The sequence below is a fragment of the Megachile rotundata genome, chromosome 6 (assembly GCF_050947335.1).
Source record: "Megachile rotundata isolate GNS110a chromosome 6, iyMegRotu1, whole genome shotgun sequence".
NCBI lineage: Eukaryota > Metazoa > Arthropoda > Insecta > Hymenoptera > Megachilidae > Megachile > Megachile rotundata.
In genome coordinates, this window is record NC_134988.1 from 16,908,519 (window position 1) to 16,927,517 (window position 18,999).

General features: G+C 43.4%; 1 protein-coding gene across 21 annotated transcripts in view; it reads left to right on the top strand.

The window, feature by feature from the left end:
• Window positions 1-18,999, top strand: part of FoxP (forkhead box transcription factor P) — a 222,937-nt gene that overhangs the window by 52,560 nt on the left and 151,378 nt on the right. For 2 of the 21 annotated variants that reach the window (XM_076532610.1, XM_076532614.1), the window contains exon 1: window positions 1,144-2,257. The exons of 18 other annotated variants lie outside the window; for them this stretch is intronic. The gene's annotated coding sequence lies outside the window, so the exon portion shown is untranslated. Of the gene's footprint in view, window positions 1-1,143; window positions 2,262-18,999 lie in introns of those variants that run through there. One more of the 21 variants, XM_076532611.1, reaches the window with a different exon arrangement.

Below are 18,999 nucleotides of genomic sequence, written 5' to 3' on the forward strand. Positions count from 1 at the left end.
ATGCATATTGTTTCTTCGGTGTTGAACCGAACCGTCTGCCAGTAATTTTTACATTCACGAATCGCGTTCACGTGCGCACGCGACTACCCGATAACAACGATCGGACGAGCCATTCGTCTACCGAACGTTTCTTCGCCGACGAAATAGATCCTCGACACCGTTTCCAACAGATGTAACCGCTTCTGCTTGCTTGTATCCGCGAAATATTTTCGGAGTCATGAATTGCAATAAGAGCGTCAATAATTAACGACTTGTACGGTTGCATCCAAGCAGAAGATGGAGCACTGCAACATCGAATGAAAAATTGAGTAGGTTAGTAGGTTGACTTTCGATACTTCTGTTTAACCTAGATATTTTTTAATGTACGAAGCTATTTCGCTCAAAATCATAGATCGGGGTTAATCGGACGTTTTCGACTACCGAAATACATTACACGCAATAATAGACTACCGTACGCGACAGAGATAAGAAATAATAACAACCGAAATTCGCGTTTACTCGACTACCTGCGATCCAGCACATCAGCGGCACGAATGTACGTGTGAGTAAGCACGCGCGTAGTACTCAAGGTACCCGATACGGCAGACCGTTAACGCGTTCAACCTAGCGGAAGTCACCGACGACAGGCGTCGAACAAGGGTCGAAAGTAAATTTCAAGTAGCGCCAACACGATGAAAAATTTCCTCGTTTTTCGTATTTACCATCGTCGTAACTTTCGAGCCGCGTTACAAATTAAAAAAGAAACCACCGCATTCGGAACAATAACGCGTCTTGTTCGCAACGTCCGCTTCTACTGCGATATCGAACGCGCGCACGGTAGATCGCGATACAGTTCGCGGCAACGAAATGGCTGCAGGGATCGGTTAAAAGGTAAAATTGTCACAAACTCGTTGGCAACGAGCTGAACGGATAGCATAAATTATTAAAATGGAATCGAAAAAGCGGTTCACGTTTGAAGGTAGCGCTAGTGGTTGCGGTTACGATCGTGGCTGATCGGTGTTATTCGGCAAAGCCGAGCGGGACACAACTCGGCACGAAACGTGGTCTCGAGAAGGACAGAAAGAGCGAGTGGTGGGACACGGGTAGCGAGCAGCACGGAGAGTGTAGAGTGGCGGGAAGACGGCGGCGGCGGCGGGTGGTGGGTGGTGGATCGCAGGCGTTGCGGTGGCGCGGGCACGGAAGAGGGGAAGGGGATACGAATCGCGTAAACAGAGAGTCAACATGTAAACAGGCCACTCGCGAGACAAACAACGTGGGGGCCGCGGGCTGTTCACCGAACGCGAGGCAGCCAGGCTCTCGCCTGTTCGTTCGTACGTTCTCTGCTGGCATTCGTGTGTGCTTCGTTTCCGTCCGTCGATCCGTCTGTTCTCTCTCTGGCGTTGAATTTATCGAATCTCGTGGCCGGCGTCGACGGTGCCGGTGTTCCACACCGCCAATTCACGGGCATCGATCGTCCGTGCGCGGTGTTCGCCGTTCAATATCGATAATAGGCCGAACCGTGTCGCGATCTATCGCGGGATCAATGGTGCGCGTACGCGTCGCACGCGAGATTCAAGGTTAATCGCGCAGATTTTGGAGCGGACTCGTGTTCACCGGTTCAGTGCACGTGTTTTCCCCGTTTACCTGGAGTGCGACGACTGTGCCGCGAATGTGACGGTCGTGCCACCAATGAGGAACGAGGTTTTATTATCGATGTTGCCGAATACCAATGACCCTTCGCCGAGTCGGTGCAAAGAGGAAGGTTATATAGCGAGCGTTTTCGTCCCGGCCCCTCAGTAGCGTGTCGCGGTTCGAATATAGAAAATGCGAACGATCGGTATCCGCGATACCTGCCGTTTAACCGCCGCGTTACAACCGCGTGATCTTCGCCTGTTATAGTTCAGTGGACTTGGCTGGTGGTGTTTCGTCGTGACACCTGGCAAGTACGTCGGAATGCTTCGACCGTGCGTGTTTCCCTCGTTATACGGAGAGTTAGTTAATCGGTTAGTTGGTTAGTTACTTAGTTTCGATGCAGAGTCCGTGGCGGTGTGTATCGTGTTACCGGAAAATCGATTAGTGTGCCCGGCGCGTGAAAATCGACCTACCACGCTGACTCGAGAGAGGAACATTCCAGCGTGGATCGTCAACAGGTGTACGCCCTAATGATACACCGACCAGACGATGGATATTGCTGTTAACATCCGTGTACAGTGAAGAGGAGGTGCTCCGCTGCGGTCTCGCGTGAATCATTAGTTTCTTGCAGCGGTCCGGCTACCACGTGAGTAAGCAATCGTTATCGTGCGTTTTATTGAGATTTATGCGTCGCGATGCCTGTGCACGGATGTCTAATTGTTGAACAGGATCGACCGTGTGCGCGCGACCGCTTTAGGAAAATAACTGTTTACCGTAAAGTTCGCTCAAAGAAATGCTATGCGGAAATGGCCTATCGTAATGGTTTTTTAATGGGTCTGAACATCAGCCATAGATTGCTGCGTGTCGTACGCGTGGAACACAGCGAGGTACGCTTTTCGTCTCCTCGCCTCCTTCTGCCTCCTCGTCGTGCTTCCTTCGAATTTCGGTTTCTTGGTCGTGATTAAATGTGGAGCGCCGCTCCACACGTGGGACGCGTGCGCAACCACGTGCACGCACACGTTACACGACATCGAACGATAATATCGATCGATCTTGCACGGACGTTGACAGCCTTATTCGTTCACTGTTTCCAATCGAATACCGTCATCATTTTTTATTCTCTTCCTTCGTGCGCTACTAGTCCAAGTCCTGTTATTCCATATTTCCTCGATTGATTATTTGCATACTGGCTCGAAGTAATTGTGAATTCGCCTCTTTAGACAATTCGGTAGAACGAGTCGAGGTTCAAGGTTGAACATCGTATTACGTATTCCGCGTAACGCCTTCCGCGTAAAACCTCGGACGATCGATATACATTGTCCGTATTTCTGGATTCTCACGCTCGATATATATCGTCAACCGCTATCGAAAATCCTGTAATGCCGATAATATATATCGATAGTCCAAGACTTTCGTTGCATTTATCGAGAATTATGTATATGGAGATCCACGATCCGCGACGATAGAAAATAAGTAGAAATTTCGCATAATATCTGAAACAAAACTCGTTAACGATAGAATTACTGCACATCGTAGCATTAAATCACTACACAGCGTGTAAAAGATATTCATAGTCGATTTTTTGTCTTGGAGGTTTAATTGATGATCGACGAGCGTTTTTACTGGAGGACGTTCGATGAAAATAATTGGTTCGTTCGCCGATTCAGTCTCGTTGATCGAATCTGAGCAGTTTAACGGCTCGTGCCAGACAATTAATCGACCAAATTCAGGCTGAAGTCATGCCTTTAAGCAGAGTTGCGCTCGTCATGGACATTGTTGGAATAATGAACGTCTTATTCGCGTTTGCTTTCGAGTCGATCGTATTGGAGCACGAAGAAAGAATATTATTGCGATTTAGTTGGTCATCCAATTATCCCGAACAATACGAGCTTCTATGAAAAACATTATTTCCATTAAAGTCGTCCCAATGAAGAACCTCGTGTTAAACGTTTTTGCAGAACGAAGTTTAGCGCTTCCTTCGAAGGCACGTCGAGTTATCAATTTTCCAACATTTATCGTCGTATTTTTATTAAATGCGACGATAAACGCGCAATATTTGGCCGATTTGTGTGGTACTTTCTTTCTTTTGCTTGTTTCACGAATTTTTCCACAGGATTCTCTGTTGACTCACGTGGCAACACATTTGAAACGGGTCACGCTTTTACACGCGTATATGGATATGGCCGGGTTCGCCGTCAGTCTGTCGGTTCTTTTAGACGTTCGCATGGAATAAGAAACATTAAAAAGTGTTTGAGGGCAAAAGCGAGTAAACAGTTGGTTATTTATAGCTGGAGCTGAACGCCTGCTTGAAAGGTGGAACGAATAACGGGGAAAACCGTGAGGTTTTGTCGTATACGTATGGTTTATTATGTATTCTCTACGGACCCAATACTTGTTTACTTCTCCTCGTATCAAGGAAACAACGCCTAATATTCATAATTAACGAGACTCGTTAGATAGCTGTTCGCTTCGATTCAGGCAACAAAGATATTTGTTCGCTCTTTAGAAAGCCAATCGGAGTTCTCTCCTCTCTCTGTTCTTTTTTTCTTCAACTTTGTATGGTGCTCGAAACGCGCGCTTCTATCGTATTTGTGGTTTATAACGCATGTATTAATAGCGTCTCCGAGAAAGGATGAACGTTCGTATCTAGAAAGAGTCGCGGCGCTCATTACCCGACCGTTGATTACTTTATAATAGACAAACAGCGACGAAAAAACAGTTTCTAAGAGGAAAAATATTGCTGGCGTTGCTACATAAGCTTAATGAGTATACGCGTCACGAGCAACGCCACGTATATCTCCATTCGTCTACCAGTGTTTACGAAATAAATGACACGCCACGCGTGTTATTTCCGTTTCGACGATTTCGGATGGCAAGGTGGTCGCGGAAAGGGAACAGAACGGGTTAAAGGAAATACAGCGAAAAAAAAGAACGTATACTGGCACACGTACAAACACGCATGGGAAACACAAAGGCAATTGCGGTCGTAAACAGCGTCGAGCAAACAACTGATACAAGCGAAATAAAGAGTCCGTTCGTTTAAAGATTTCATTGAACTGGCACGATAATGGGACACACCGCGTACACAAGTCCACACGACACTCTCGCAACGAACGACTCGTATTATCAAAAGAAACTATTGTCGGCTGTTGTTAACAATGCGTTGTTATTAAAGCCCGTGTGTCCTCTGTGACAAGCAAAGACATTGTGCGTCGCGAATTTGAACCGGCTAGAAAAATCGCAGAATCGAACTTTTGTTTTCCGTCTCGTTGCAAGGCTCTTCGCACCTACTTCGCATTCTCAATCTAAATATTCTGCCCATTCCTTTCAACATTATTTCACAATACGAATAGATTCGATTCGTTGGTCCATTACCGTCGTTTAAGAGCTAATCACCGAGTGTAAAATCTTCGCGAACGGGATACTCTGGATCTCTGAGAATCGTGATTCATTGTCGGAAAACGTAAACGCGACGACTATTGTTTTCCATCCTCGAGAATTCTTTTCTTCGTTTAATAACTAGAGACCTGTCAATCCCGTTAACTCGTCAGTCTGGAATGACTAATAAACTCATCGGGACAACAATATTTTGCAGTTAAATAGATGGTTTATTTCACAGAAATTATTCCCAGCGTAGTAATTTACTGCGAGTAACAGATTCACTGCTGCAGTAGAAACGGTCGCGAGTGGTAAGACCTACTGAAATTCTTATGATCGTTCGTTTGCGAACTTACACTTTCAATTTCACGTTATATTCATAGTACAAACGTTGCTTAAAATTCGTCTTCCGTGTTTTTTTAATAAAAATTAGTGAGCTGGCAATGAACGTATTAATCGTACCGGTGAACCAAATTCGAATCGTCGAAATTTTTTACCGCGATGTGGCCACTTTGCATAGAGGGAGGAAACAAACAGATCTATGACTTGTAAAAGAGATACGTTGCATTCGTATGGTCATTATCGGTTTTCTATAAATAAAATCATGCTTCTCGATAAAGCTGCCTAGCTCGCGAGCCGCGGTCGTTTAAAACGCGAGATTTACAGACTTCTGTTATATAAATAACCACAATCACGGTCTGTGACGTTGCTCCGCGTACAGTTCGCGCACACATTTGATCGTTTCCTTTCTCTTTTGTTTTCAATGAAGACTAATCGACTGTTCCTGTCTCCTACCGGTACTTCGAAATAAACCGCTCGACAATCACGGGCGGAGGGGAGAAATCATGAATTTTAATCTTTTTTCATTCGCCGACCATTCGTTGCATGTTTCTATTCCCTGGGTCACATTTATGACCCATTAATTCGTTCGCGTTTATACGGGCCGATAGGAAAATAGCTGGTCAAACTTTTTAACTCGTTCTACTCTTTCTCAGAATGGACTGCGCAGGTACAAAAATTTCTAAATAAATCCGGTAAAGTCTAAGCAAATTGATTTGTTCAATATCAGAATGACTTACTCCACTATATTACCGACCGAAAGAAAAAAAAAAACGATGACAGTGCTCGTAATTCTACTCGAGTCAGTCATTCATATCGCGAAACACTCAAATTACGATATAAACAAAAAAGTGTTGATACCTCGAAAAGGGAGAGTTCCGAGTATCGTGTGTGTAAGGTCTTTTTTCATTCTTAAAAGGAGTAGAACACGTAGTAATTCAGTAATCGTTAATTATTCTACGAAGCATAGAAGAGGGATTATTCATCGAGAGATTTTCCACGATCTTACGTGGTCAAGGAATGCATAAACCTCGTGGTCCGTTACTTTCTGAACGTTCGCCCATTGCCGAGATTAGAGCAGCCAGCATTACTCATTCTCCGACCTAATTGCGCGCGGCTCTGCGACGAGGAAAGTGTACTGCGCGGCGTGGCTCGGCGTGTACGAGCGTTCAGCGTTGTTTATTCGAGTCTTGAACGAAACATTTTCGTATCGCGAAGCCCCGTCGTCCACCATGCCGGTTACGTAGCTGGCATTTTAAACTGGTACACTCGGAATTGAAAAAAACCAGGCATGAATGGCGCCTTGGAGGTTTCGTTTACACCGGCTCGGTTGAATATCAAAGCACAAAAGGGGGCTTTAAGCGTCGACGAGGACGAGCCGTGTGTGTTGTTTAGAACACGAGCCACGACCATCGCAGAATTAACGCGAGACTCGGTTCTCTTTTTTTCTCAACTTTTCCTCTTAACGCGTTGTTTGTACGTTAGAAAGAAATAAAAAAAGGAAAAAAGAAAGCGAAAGTGTCGCGAGACGATTCGACATTGTAATCGTGCGTGCGAGTTCGGCGTGTGGGTGCATTTAAATGCGGCAGTAGGCCACGCGACATGCACGGTACGTGTGTGTATCCGTATACGCGGGATTTCATTCCTGCCATCCGGTTAAAACAGAACGAAATAAAAGGTGAAACAAAGCGGAGAGTACGTTTTCCGAGGGAGTTTCATAATACCTTCTTGAATAGAACCACCGGGATAGCCTTACACGCGCGTTTTATAATGCCGTGTTGTGCGTGCGGCCACAAACAAAGAGTTTACCTTGCAGCTTTCGAAGAATAACACCGGTGACACGTGGCTGAGACCGGTCTAAAAAAAATTACATTCCCTCGTTCGCGTATTACCCTTCTTAACCCGTTCTCCTACAACCTCCGATGGATTCGCTAAAGTATTTAATCGCTGTACCACGTAGGTGCGTTAATTTTTAAACGGGCATAAACATCGATTTTATCGTCTCTTTAAAAGATGTCCATTAAATGCGTGTAGATAAACTAATGGAAAGGAGGCTTAACTAATACGATATCATTAATAGCAGAAAGGTTTCAGTAAATGACGAGTGAACTCGTATTCCCCGGTTAACCGGTTAACTCGTGGGACTCTAAACTTCGAGATTTATTTTATCTTAAAGACGTTGGTATTATTTTTTTTTTCAGATAAAATCCAATTAATTCTTGCGAACCACTTCAATGACTTTTTACGCTTTTACGCGAGTATCGCACCGAATCTCTCGAACATTTTAACGTCTTCCTCCGTTTTTAAAGTAAAAATTTATACGAGCATTTTTTAATATAGCTCGATATATATTAACGATTTAGTGGAAGTCTATTATTAAGAAAGGGATTTCTTGCTACAGAACAATACGAAACATACGGTCTCGTTATTTTCACTTTATTGATTGACCAGGTATTCCCGTATGGAATACCGTCAGCAATGTATGTATATACACGCGTCATTGTACTTTAGATATCGAGCGTTGATCTATTACATTGGCTAGATTAGTTTTCACGCTGTGGATTGTGCGAAATAAAAAGTTTCAAAGCCCCCGAGGATCCATTGTAAATTAGATCATTTATATTCCTTCGTTACATCGGCTCTCGATTTCTGTAACCTGCTTCATATTCTGCTGCTCTGTTCTTTGGAAAAAAAAATTGTAAAAATTTTGAATAACTTCGAACAACGATGAAATCGTTCGAAAGGTACTTTAAAAGCAATCTTCGACCGGAGAAAAAAGATCGTACACTCGTGACACTCGAAAAGCACCGTGGTCGATGATTGATCGCGAATCGTCTCACTGTCAAGGCCAACGCCGTGAAATTTCACGGAGAGAATCGCAGGAAAGTTAGTTGCAGCGCATTCGCGATGGCAAACGCGGGCAAAATATTTCCCCGGTGTCGTTTGTATTCCGATTATTTGTGCGCCGAGCGTGTAATCGATTTGTCATAATGACGTGCACTTAAATTATCTACACGGATCGTAGTTATATTTAAGTGTAAAGGGATTTATGGTTGTACAACGTGTCGGTTACGATATACAGGCGAGTTTCAGCCAGCCACGCGCAGCCTCGTAAATCAAAAAGGCTAGAAGTTTGTTGCAGAGAGGGAGGAGGTACAACGATCTTTGTTGACTAATGTACACGATTAATTCGTATTAACTCGAACGTGCCCGAACGACTTCGGAACGATTAATTCGTATCGCAGCGGATAGAATCGTCTCGGGTTCGGTCGAACGACAACTGGAATCCTCATGAAAATTGGAGCGACTCGAGTTCCAAGGAGAAGATGACCATCTAGCGTGCGAGATGCAACGAGTCTTTTGTGGTATCAAGGTCGCTCGCGATGCCAGCAAGTTTTAGAACAATGCAGAATGCAGTTTAATTTCGTTTTCTTGGTCTCAGAACCGGCTGGACGTGTTTTCTTCTGGCGGACTTTAAGGACCGCTCATACCAAACCTCGTGATCTTTACTGGTCGAGCAATTTCTTCGACGAAACTCACTGCGACACGGTTAATTATCAAATTTGTATTACCGACAATTACACGCGATAAGTGGTAGTTAACTCTTATCGCTGCAGTTGTAAGGAATAATATTACCATCTTATTACAGTATACGTATGTTTAGTGTATTTATTTAGATGCAAGGTCACGCAGATCGCGTCAATATCTCTCGAATTTAAACGTCGATAATTAAAAGTAAATTACATTAGCAAACAATTATCTTGCCAAGTCTTTTACTTGCACTTTGTTACAATGTACAAAATGCATACAAAGTTAATTGGCAAATCATTTTCTTGGAGCGACTTAAAAAAGCGAAGATGTAGATCGATATGGAGAAAGCTTAAAGTGCAGTCGCCCACTGAGAATACTGGCTTGGAAATTACACGCACGTGCTTACATGCACTTAGGAACTTGTGCACACGTGCACACCTACCTTGGTGTGTGAACACCAACATATACAAGCAGGATACTTAACACGTTGAATGTCACCGGTGGTCGACATCGTGAATTCAGTATAATCAAATAAACGAGAGGAAATAATTAGCAGCATTTATATTAGTCGCGCTAGCTATCGTGTGCAACATACTTGAATTCGGTAGATTTTCCTCTTCCGAAACGGTATTTATATATGATTTTATTCGCGACGTATTTCATCGTAATTTCAGTCGGTAGCGTAATTCTTAGTGACAATCGAGGCAGTCTTTGCGGTAATTGATTAATTGAACTGACTTCAGTAGGTTCGCAGATTTAACTGAGTCATGCAATTACCTGAAAGGAGGATTTCCTGTTTAGGCCACGGAATTAAGTGGGTGTTCGTAGATACGGTCTATCCGTGGTTGGCATCGTGTCGAATTATGCACACTCTGCTCGAGATCTTAGACTGAACCACTTCCAGGTTTCAATATCGTTACGTGATTCATTTGTAATTACATATTTCTGATACGCGCTTTGCCTGACGTTGTTTACGAGCTGTGATCAAATCATCTCATTATCTATTTGCACATTTGAAGATTAACTCCATATGGAAGAATAATGACACGTGTTTACTCGGATGATTAACGTTATAATGCACTTATTTTTCTGTTATAAGATTTCAATCTTTAACGACCATTATTATCCGTAACGCTCGTTAATTTCAATTCTGCGGATAGATTATTTATCACTGTATCAGTTATACAATTTTTTGTAAATTAACATTATACGCGAATTGTATATATTTACGTGGACGCGTGTAATTTATGGGATCGATTGTCTAGTCGAAGAAGTGGGTATCGGTGTTAGCATGCTCGGAAGGTGGTAGTAGTTCCTCGGGATCGAGTAATATATAATATGTGACCGATTTAACCCGGCACGCCGTATTGTAAGATTACGTAAATCACGTTAAGGAGCACCTTGCCTGGAAGGAATCCCATATATTATTCCAGTCCTAATATGGTCGTACGTGCGTGCATCCCTGATGGTTCCTGTTCCTTCAGATGACACGATATCAACCCTTCCTTCTGACGGCTTCTCTGGAACGTTTATTTCCGGTTTATGTCCGTCGTATACAGCTGTTTAAACCCCTGCGAAGGGACTGAAATTTTTCTGCTTCTTCTTCTGCAATTTCGTACTTCTTTCACTAGAAGTTGGACTATAAAAAAACTCATCTCAAATGAACGACGGTGAACTTGTGTTATTAACATTAGCGAAACGAACAAATTACGAGTAATATTACAAATATCATGTTGTAGAAAAATAAATATTTTAAGTGGAAGCAATTTAATTTGAAGTTTGCCAAAGATCAAAAAGATAAAAGTGTAAAAGAGTAAAGTTTGTCGCTTGACCGAAAATGGTTAAACACGAGGAGAAAAGGTTATGAGAACCGCTGTACAGGTCTTCGGAGCGAAAACCTCCAGGAAAGGGTTAAAGGAAGGGCGTGTAACTCTCCGTTATCTCGCCGTGCTTCCGTCGGGGGTTGAACGTGTCGTAGGGGGTGGTTTCTCAGCGGGGCAAGAGGAACGGCAATGGCAAAAGGGACTCGAGGGCCAGTGCTCTAAAGTTAAAAGAGGTCCGCAACATTTTCATGATTTTCCCAGGCTAATTGTTATGCATGGCGCACATCCCGACCGTTTAGCCTTTAAACTCCGCGACCTCCCTCTTTCTTCTTCGCGTATTCTCTCCCTTCCTTTCTCTCTCGTTTGGTCTTCTGATCTAGCAAGTATACCCCGTCTTTCTCTTGTAAAACGCCGTCGGGCACCATCCACGTTCGCAGTTTTCCAGCTACGTCACTGAACCTCACGTTCTTCTACTTGTACACCGTAACGTTCGTGCGATTCTCTTCTTCCTCCTTTTTTCGCTTCTCTCTTTTATTTCTCCTCGCAGCAACGTGATAAGGGCGCGCACGTGTTTCTGCACCCTCGCAACGAACGCCTTCTGGGAGACACCGATACCGGCCGGGTCACGAATGTCTGCCGGAGTTTTAAGGGGTAACCGAGATTCCGAAACTTTGCACTCGTGGTTGTTGGAGGGAAATCTTATTGAAAATTAGCCCGTACAAGCGTGAACATAGGCAATTAACTAGAAGAATAAACGCGGAGCGAATTCAAGTTTGCGAAACGAAAGAGAAGACGAGAAGTTACGGTTCCGAGTCGATTTATATTGCTATTACATTGTTTAATACATTGCCGCACGATATATGAAACTGCACTCGATTTTGGAAGTAATCAAGTTCCATGGTAACCATCTGTTTTCTCGTTGTTTCGCGTATTTGTACTTTGAAATATGTAGCTGTATCGAAATAATGATTTACAACAGCGGTGAAGAGACTGGACACTGGTCGCGCACGTTGTTTGCTTATAAAGTACATGTATACACGAGGCAACGTCGACCACGTAACTCGGTGCGTTATCGACGCGAAAACTCGAATGTATGTAGGTCTTCGCGATCTCTTTCTCGAATATGCATCGCGTAATGTTGTACCACAATCGATACACTTGGCAAAGACACAGAAAATCTACGGAATATATCCAGTCGGAAGACGGTGTTCTTTAAAAAGGTTGCTCGCTGTTTCTAAATATTACTCTAAAAGTTATTTAATCGTCGATGAAAAGGGGATACCTTGAGTACGGTAAGAACGTGGCTTTTATAAGGCACGAAGTTTCGCAAAGTTTCGAAAGTGCTATACACCGTAGCAATTACCGACTCTATAGATAGAACGCCGTTCTTGATTTATTATTTTTAGTACAGACGTCAGTATTATGGGTTTTCTCGTAGGGTATAAAACGCCAGGGCAAAGCCACTCGTTTCCTTTTTAGCGTCGCGTATACCGAATGGCTAACTTTAGCATATGTACTACCTAGCTTTGCTTTCAATAGTAAATGACACTCGGATGCGGTAGTTTACCGTGTTGTAACGATGACGATTTGTGACGTTGGCGTGATAGTAGCCAGAACAATGAGGCTGATGCGTGATCTGTTATCTTTACGAAGAAACGCTATTGCACCGCCGTTCGGTCACGATAAACAAGTCTCATCCGATGTTAGGCTACGTTCTCTAAACGTCTTCGGCATCAAAACAATCGTTCTGTAAGCTTTCACAAATATTTTCTACGTTTCGCAGTATTTCACAATTCTTCGATCACGCTTTGTATGTTTTGCTCCATCTCGCTAGGAAAGGATTTGTTCGCGTAAAAGCACTGCGAATCAACGCTTTTGGTCTATCAATTTTAAAACTATTTTTATGTTATCGAATCGTGTTAGATTTTCCATCTTTCATAATATTAATTTACGAGAGGAGTAACTGCCCAGCCTACTCATTTCATTCTGTACATCTCTTAAATTATACAAGATCCATATACAGGGTGTACAAAAAGGTAATTCAATATTTGGAACGTAATGGTTAAAAACCTTAGTGGACATAGATCAAAAGGTCAATCTGAGATATAAACATTTTTGTATGTTGGCGTCACGATTGACTTTACTGGTTTCTACATGCGATGTTTACCTCGGTGTTCATAAACCGCGTTCTGAATGTCCTCATTCAATTTCTATACATACATCATAACAGAAGATTTCATCGGCAATCAGTCAGTTGTCATCAACCGACGATTACGGATCTATTTAGTGTTACACAGTTACAAAGTATCGTGCTGAAAATGTCAGCGTATTACTCTGATGAAGAAATAACAGATACGCATCTTACGTGTGATCGTGCTAATGAAAGTGCAGCGACTTCTCGTCTTTACTCGAAAAAGTTTCTCTAGATTTTGAGTCGCGTTTTAAGGGTAGAAGAAAATCTGAAAAATATAAAGCTTGATATCGATAAAATCGAGTTGTATCTTGAACTATGATGCATTACAGCGGTGCTATATCAAACGGCACCTCGTGACGTAGGTACGACGGTAAGAAAAGGGTGGCAGAGGTTGTCTCGACGTCGACACCCGACGACGCCAAAAACCTTGTACCGAGGGGGAAGACGCCTCGGGGAAGGGTTAAGCGTGTCCGGTCGGGAAATAACTTTCTTACCTACTTACGCCTTCATCTCCTGAGGGCAACTAACTACGAAACGTCTCGAAACTCTTCGCTTCCTATCGTATTGTGATGTCTTCCTCGAGGGACGGACTTTCTTGTTTCGCGTTCGACAGACCGCGACCTTCGCAAACTTCGTCCCGGCAAGGATATCTTCCTGTACAAAATTCTAACGCGACGCCAACACCGTTCCCCCGTTTTCTTTACTCTTTATCGCGCAATTAAAATTCAATTAACGTTCGATTACATTTTCCACGGACCGAGCAATCTCGTCCAGATAACCGATATTGCTTCTTCTTCGCGAACAAGGTAATTACGAATGTATCGTGTTGAATTCGCGATAACTACTGGGTTACCGGTTAAACCAGTGATGGGCAGCCGCGCTCGCGAGCGCACGGAACTTACACGTGCGAGTAGAAACACTGGTGGCTACCGATAGTATGTTTTAATTTGAATATCTGGAACTGTTGCATTTCTACATTTTCATAATTTTTAAATTTAAACATTTTCAAACTTCTGCAACGTTGTATCTCGAGGAGCTTTTCCTGATATCGGATTTTTTTATCAGTAGATTGATCCACTCGTGGTCAAATGCGCGATTATTTTCTTGAGTAGCAGTCCGAGACTTTAACCCAATCCGCGAAAGAGGACGAGTTTACTCGAGCGCGAAAGTCGTCGGCAAAGGAGTTGCACCGATAACCACCGGTTTTGCTCTCTCGGTTTCTGGACTCGTCAGGGGATGCGGAACGGAGTAGAGTGCTCGTGTGCGAGCTCTAACCTCGCGGGACACGCGATCTCGTCCCTCAGTATTGGCCATTGTTTATCCATACTTGCATGCGCACTTACGCGAATGCAAACGGACACTGGCATAACGAGCTGTATTTTCTAGCGTGTCGCGCGACCAATATCTGGCTGTACGAAGCACGCACGTGGCCACGATATAAGGTGGAAACGTAGCTGCCCAGTGTGTTAAGCTCGGCAACGTTCTACCAAACTTATTCGTATCGGTAGACTTCGTTTCACGCGTGTATCGTCGATTTCATCCTTTTCGTTGTGCAAGTCATTATATCACGAAGCGACTTGGAAGGTATTCTTCGTCGTATTTATATACCGATTTACAGAATTTCTGTACAGAATATTTGTCGACTGGTCTGATTTCGCAGACTAATAAAGTTAATTCGAAGCCAATGACAGTCGGTGATCCCAAAATGTCACTTAATTGACAAACACCTCCAAAAATCGAATTTACAGCTATATTTACCGCCGATATCGACTCGGTTACGTCGCTCTTGCTTTCCCGGGCATAGGGAATAAACCAGAGGCAGACTATTCTTGAATTATTGACGCGCTGAATATTTTAGCATTCTTTGTCCTGACGTTGCGTGGCAATTAACGGGATCGTTTTTCGACTAAATCGTGACAAATAGAATTATTGTTAGGCGCCTAACACAATTTGTCCAATTTTCATGATCCGCGTCAACGGCTCGAACTGCGGCAGGGGTCGCTTTCGTCTAAAATCTGATTTTGAAATTTGAAACCACAAGAGTAGAATAAGGTCTATGTTACTTTATTTTTCACGGATGTTAAGGCACATGAAATCAATTTTGCATTTTGAAAAGACCGAGATAGGCCGAAAGTTATAATCATTTCAAAATTAATACTTCTCCGTGTTTTTGCAGCTCTAATTGCCACTCTCGCTCTATTCTATCAGAAAGATTCATAGAGTCTTCGTGGAGAACTCGCGGTAGCAATTTGCAAGCATCTCGGGCCGCAAGTATATATCGTTAGGGCAGCATGGACGTGCAAGCGTGTATCTGAACAGTGCACGCATATTTCCTCGTAGTCCGTGGCATTGCGTGTTTCGATAACACGGCCGGTCCGGGTCAGCCAGTCGGCACGGTATTTTATGCTCTCGCACCTTCCCTCCTAGCCGAAGAAGTCTCTTCCTTTCAGCGCGATATCTTCGGGCTTGCACTTTAGTCGAAGGTGACCGCCCACGTGTGTGTGTGCGCGCGTGTGCGCGTATAGTCTTCGACCCGGCATTGGTTAGATCGTCCAGTGACGCGGTACACCTCGTTTTACTGTTATTACGCGTCTTGGACTGGTTCTCGTATCCTCGCGACTTTACTAGCCCGATAAAATCTGTCGAATGATAAGTGGCACAATTAGCGATATATAACTACCATACTCGGTCGAGCACTGATATAGCTTTGGCAAATCAGTGAAAACGTAGAACCAGTTTGGTTTTCGCGTCGCGTTTTCGTCCCCCTGTTACAGCGCGCGTAACGAGACTCGCATAGGCAACAACGGTGGCTACGATCGATGATAAAGGATGTATGATTATCTTTTAAAGGGCTGGAACGTTGTTACGCAGCTTGCCACGTAACGAATTGAAATTTTGTTTGAAACGAGACTCCTGTCGCTGTTATACGCTTTAAGATGGGCACGGCGAAGTGAATGGTACGCACGGTTCAAAGGAATCGTACATTTTTAATGATGTAACGCGATCGTTCGTAATGTTTTACGCGACTCGCGAACGAATAAAAATAATACAGAGCGTTCATAAAAGATTGTATCCCTTTCAAACAATTTATTTCCCTGATGCGAGGATGCTTTCTGTCGTGAAAGTAAAGATCTCTTAAATTTCTGATATTGACATCCTTCTCGATAAGTCTAATTTTTCTTTATTCGATCAAAATTATACCGTTGAATCGAGAGACTCGTTACACGCGGTGCTATAGAAATATAAAAGAGATGGATTTGTACTTTTGCGAACGCATCGTGTGTCTATGTCCCTTCTTGTGTGGGTAGGAAAATTTTATCGCGAACGTGCTAGCGGCTGAATGGTGTATTTAATCTGCGATATACGGTATTCTACATACCTACGTATCAATGATGATGAATTTCTAGCGTTACTGACGTTTGGTCGGCCGGAATACGTACGCAAGTAGCGTATAACGTTAACCTTTGACGCGACGCGTTACGTTCAATTAATTGTACCTTTTAAAATTCTGATCATTATTATTATCATCGACGAGCCCGATACCGCGGCGAAATATTCATCTGGACCGTATCAAAATTGCGTGAGAATTTATATTTTCCAATAGTCAGCCGCAATGGCAATTTTTGATAATTTACTGGCGTTATTTCGCGTGCTTTATATTGCCGATGGGATGCCCCGAAAGCGTTAATAATCAAACAATTAAACTGGCCGGAATTGTTGCGCGAATAATAAAAACAAAAGGAAGAAAGAGGGGAGAAAAATGAAATAAAATATCGGTCGAGTTTGTGCACGGTTGAGATCACACCCTCTAAAACCATTCTAATTTCAGCGCTATATGAACGCTTGTATCGATCGTAAACTCGACGCGCTCGATGTCTATCCGGTATCAAACGATTCGGTTTGTCTGTTGCTCGACTTTACATCAAAAACTGCGGCAAACGATCCTACAAACTGTCGATTGGCTTCGATAAACTTTGCTTCCTGTCCGTGACGTAATAAAAGCAACGATGTTGCTAGATCGGTAACCAATTTTACTACACGGAAAAAAAGCCATCTTTTCCCCGAAAAGATGTTATACAAGTTTTTTATTGAAATACGCGAAACATAAATATCCGGGAAAAAATTAATTTAAATTAAAATTCAATAAATAACGAGCAAAATACGCGAGCGTGCGGCAAATTTTATTACCACACTGACAATTTCCTCTTGTTTCAATTAATTTATTTACAAATTTCATTTACATCGAAGTTGTCCCGTTATTCATACCCACTATAAATTTAAACATTGCCCAAACATGCAGGAACTCGAGACTTATTCGAGTAACGATGCATACGTATCCCTGCCATTCACGTTTCCATGAAAGTTTCAGCTGTTTGTGTCGGTGCAAAATTCGCACACTACTCGCGAGAAATACTCGGTGTTCGACTCATCGATCCACTTTATCAGTATCCTCCTGACCGCGATATTTCCCACGACCAATCATCTGGGAACTTTCTATGTCTGGATCCTAGTCCTTCTCTTTTTCTCTTTTGCCATTTTTATCGGTTCCTTATCTGTCGAGTCGTGTCTGACTCCGTTCCAATTCGAGTAGAAAACGTTTAGCGATACCAGCAACCGGTATCGGAAAGCAACCGGCTACGTAGAACTAAATCGTGTACGAGTACACACGTCGTGCAAATGCACACCCTTCCAACCCCTAATGCCAATGACCTGCTCGCTTATAGGCACAAAGTCCCTAGCTATATCTGACCGTCTGTATGTTGCCTATTCTTAGCCACGAGGAACTCCATATGCATAGTGTATGTACATATACATACGTGTATGAACGTATGTGCACCTAACATGGACGGGTCTTTGGTGTGGATCTTACACGAGCTGCTTATACAGGGAGCCGATAACGTATTTCGTTTAAGATTTAAGTGTGTTGTTCATGGACGAGGAAGATCAATCTGTTCCGACTAGGAAGTTTCTATTTTCGACCGTTCCGCATAGAAGATTAACACGGAGTCAGGGATCGATTATTTGACAAACCTAACATTTTCGATTGATCCGAATAATACATGCGATGCTCGGGAAATGAAATTCTAACCGCTAAGAAACGAAAAAGGTCGATGATTATACGACCAGGCGGTTTTGCGGTTCGCGAAAGAAAACTACGGTGAGTTAAAGAAGCAGCAGGAAGAGAACCGTCAGGGCCATTTGATAAGCAACCATGTTCATTATTGCACATTAGCCCAGTTATCGTCACGCCTTCCTCTGCTTAGTTCTTGCTTCTATTTCTCTTCGTGTTGGTCGTTTTATCAGCGGCTTACGTAGGCAGAAATACGGAACGATTCGAATTAGAAAAACTACTTGCGAGATAGATCCTTTTACCTCGATATTACATAATTTACCTTCGATATCGAAAGGAGTCGTAAAAATTTCATTCTACTTCAAATAAGATTACAAGGAACAGAATTTGAAAAATTCTGAAAATTTGAGATTTACAAATTGCTAAAATCGAGCGTAAGGTTTCGAGCAACGGGATCTTCCGACACCCAATAAGGTGTGCACACGTTTGTCTGGGGGAAAAGGGTGCGAAGAGAGGGGCTGGTGAACGCGCGAATACCCAGGTTTAATGAAAACAATCCTAGTTTATAATCCACAATAAGTCTCCCGCCACGAGTCCCGAATTCTCTCACCTCGATCCAACCAGTAGCGAGAAGTCGACTCTCGAGAAGCCACCTCGTGCTTCGTAGGACTTTCAGGAGGAGCGAATTGGCGGCTACGTTGTACGAGACGACGGGGTGGCTTTAACGCGAGCTCTGGAAAGGGTTGGAAAACGGAGGGACCGGTTGTAGAAGGCGGAAGAAGGAAAGGGCGGTAGCGAGAAAAGGAGAAGACGGTGGATACGAAGAGGAGGACGACTGTCACGCGAAATGAGGTGCACGTTGGTGAAGAGACGAGACGAGACGAGGGTAACGGCGGAGTAACGGTGTGCCCCTCCTTCTTCAGGGGCTATTAGCAGTTTAGCTTCTACAAAAGCCTTCTAATTGTACACGAAATTTGCTTGGTCTACCGTCGCTGCCGCTCGACAATATACCTTCTCGCTATGATGAGAGAAAGAGTGTGTATACGTGTCGG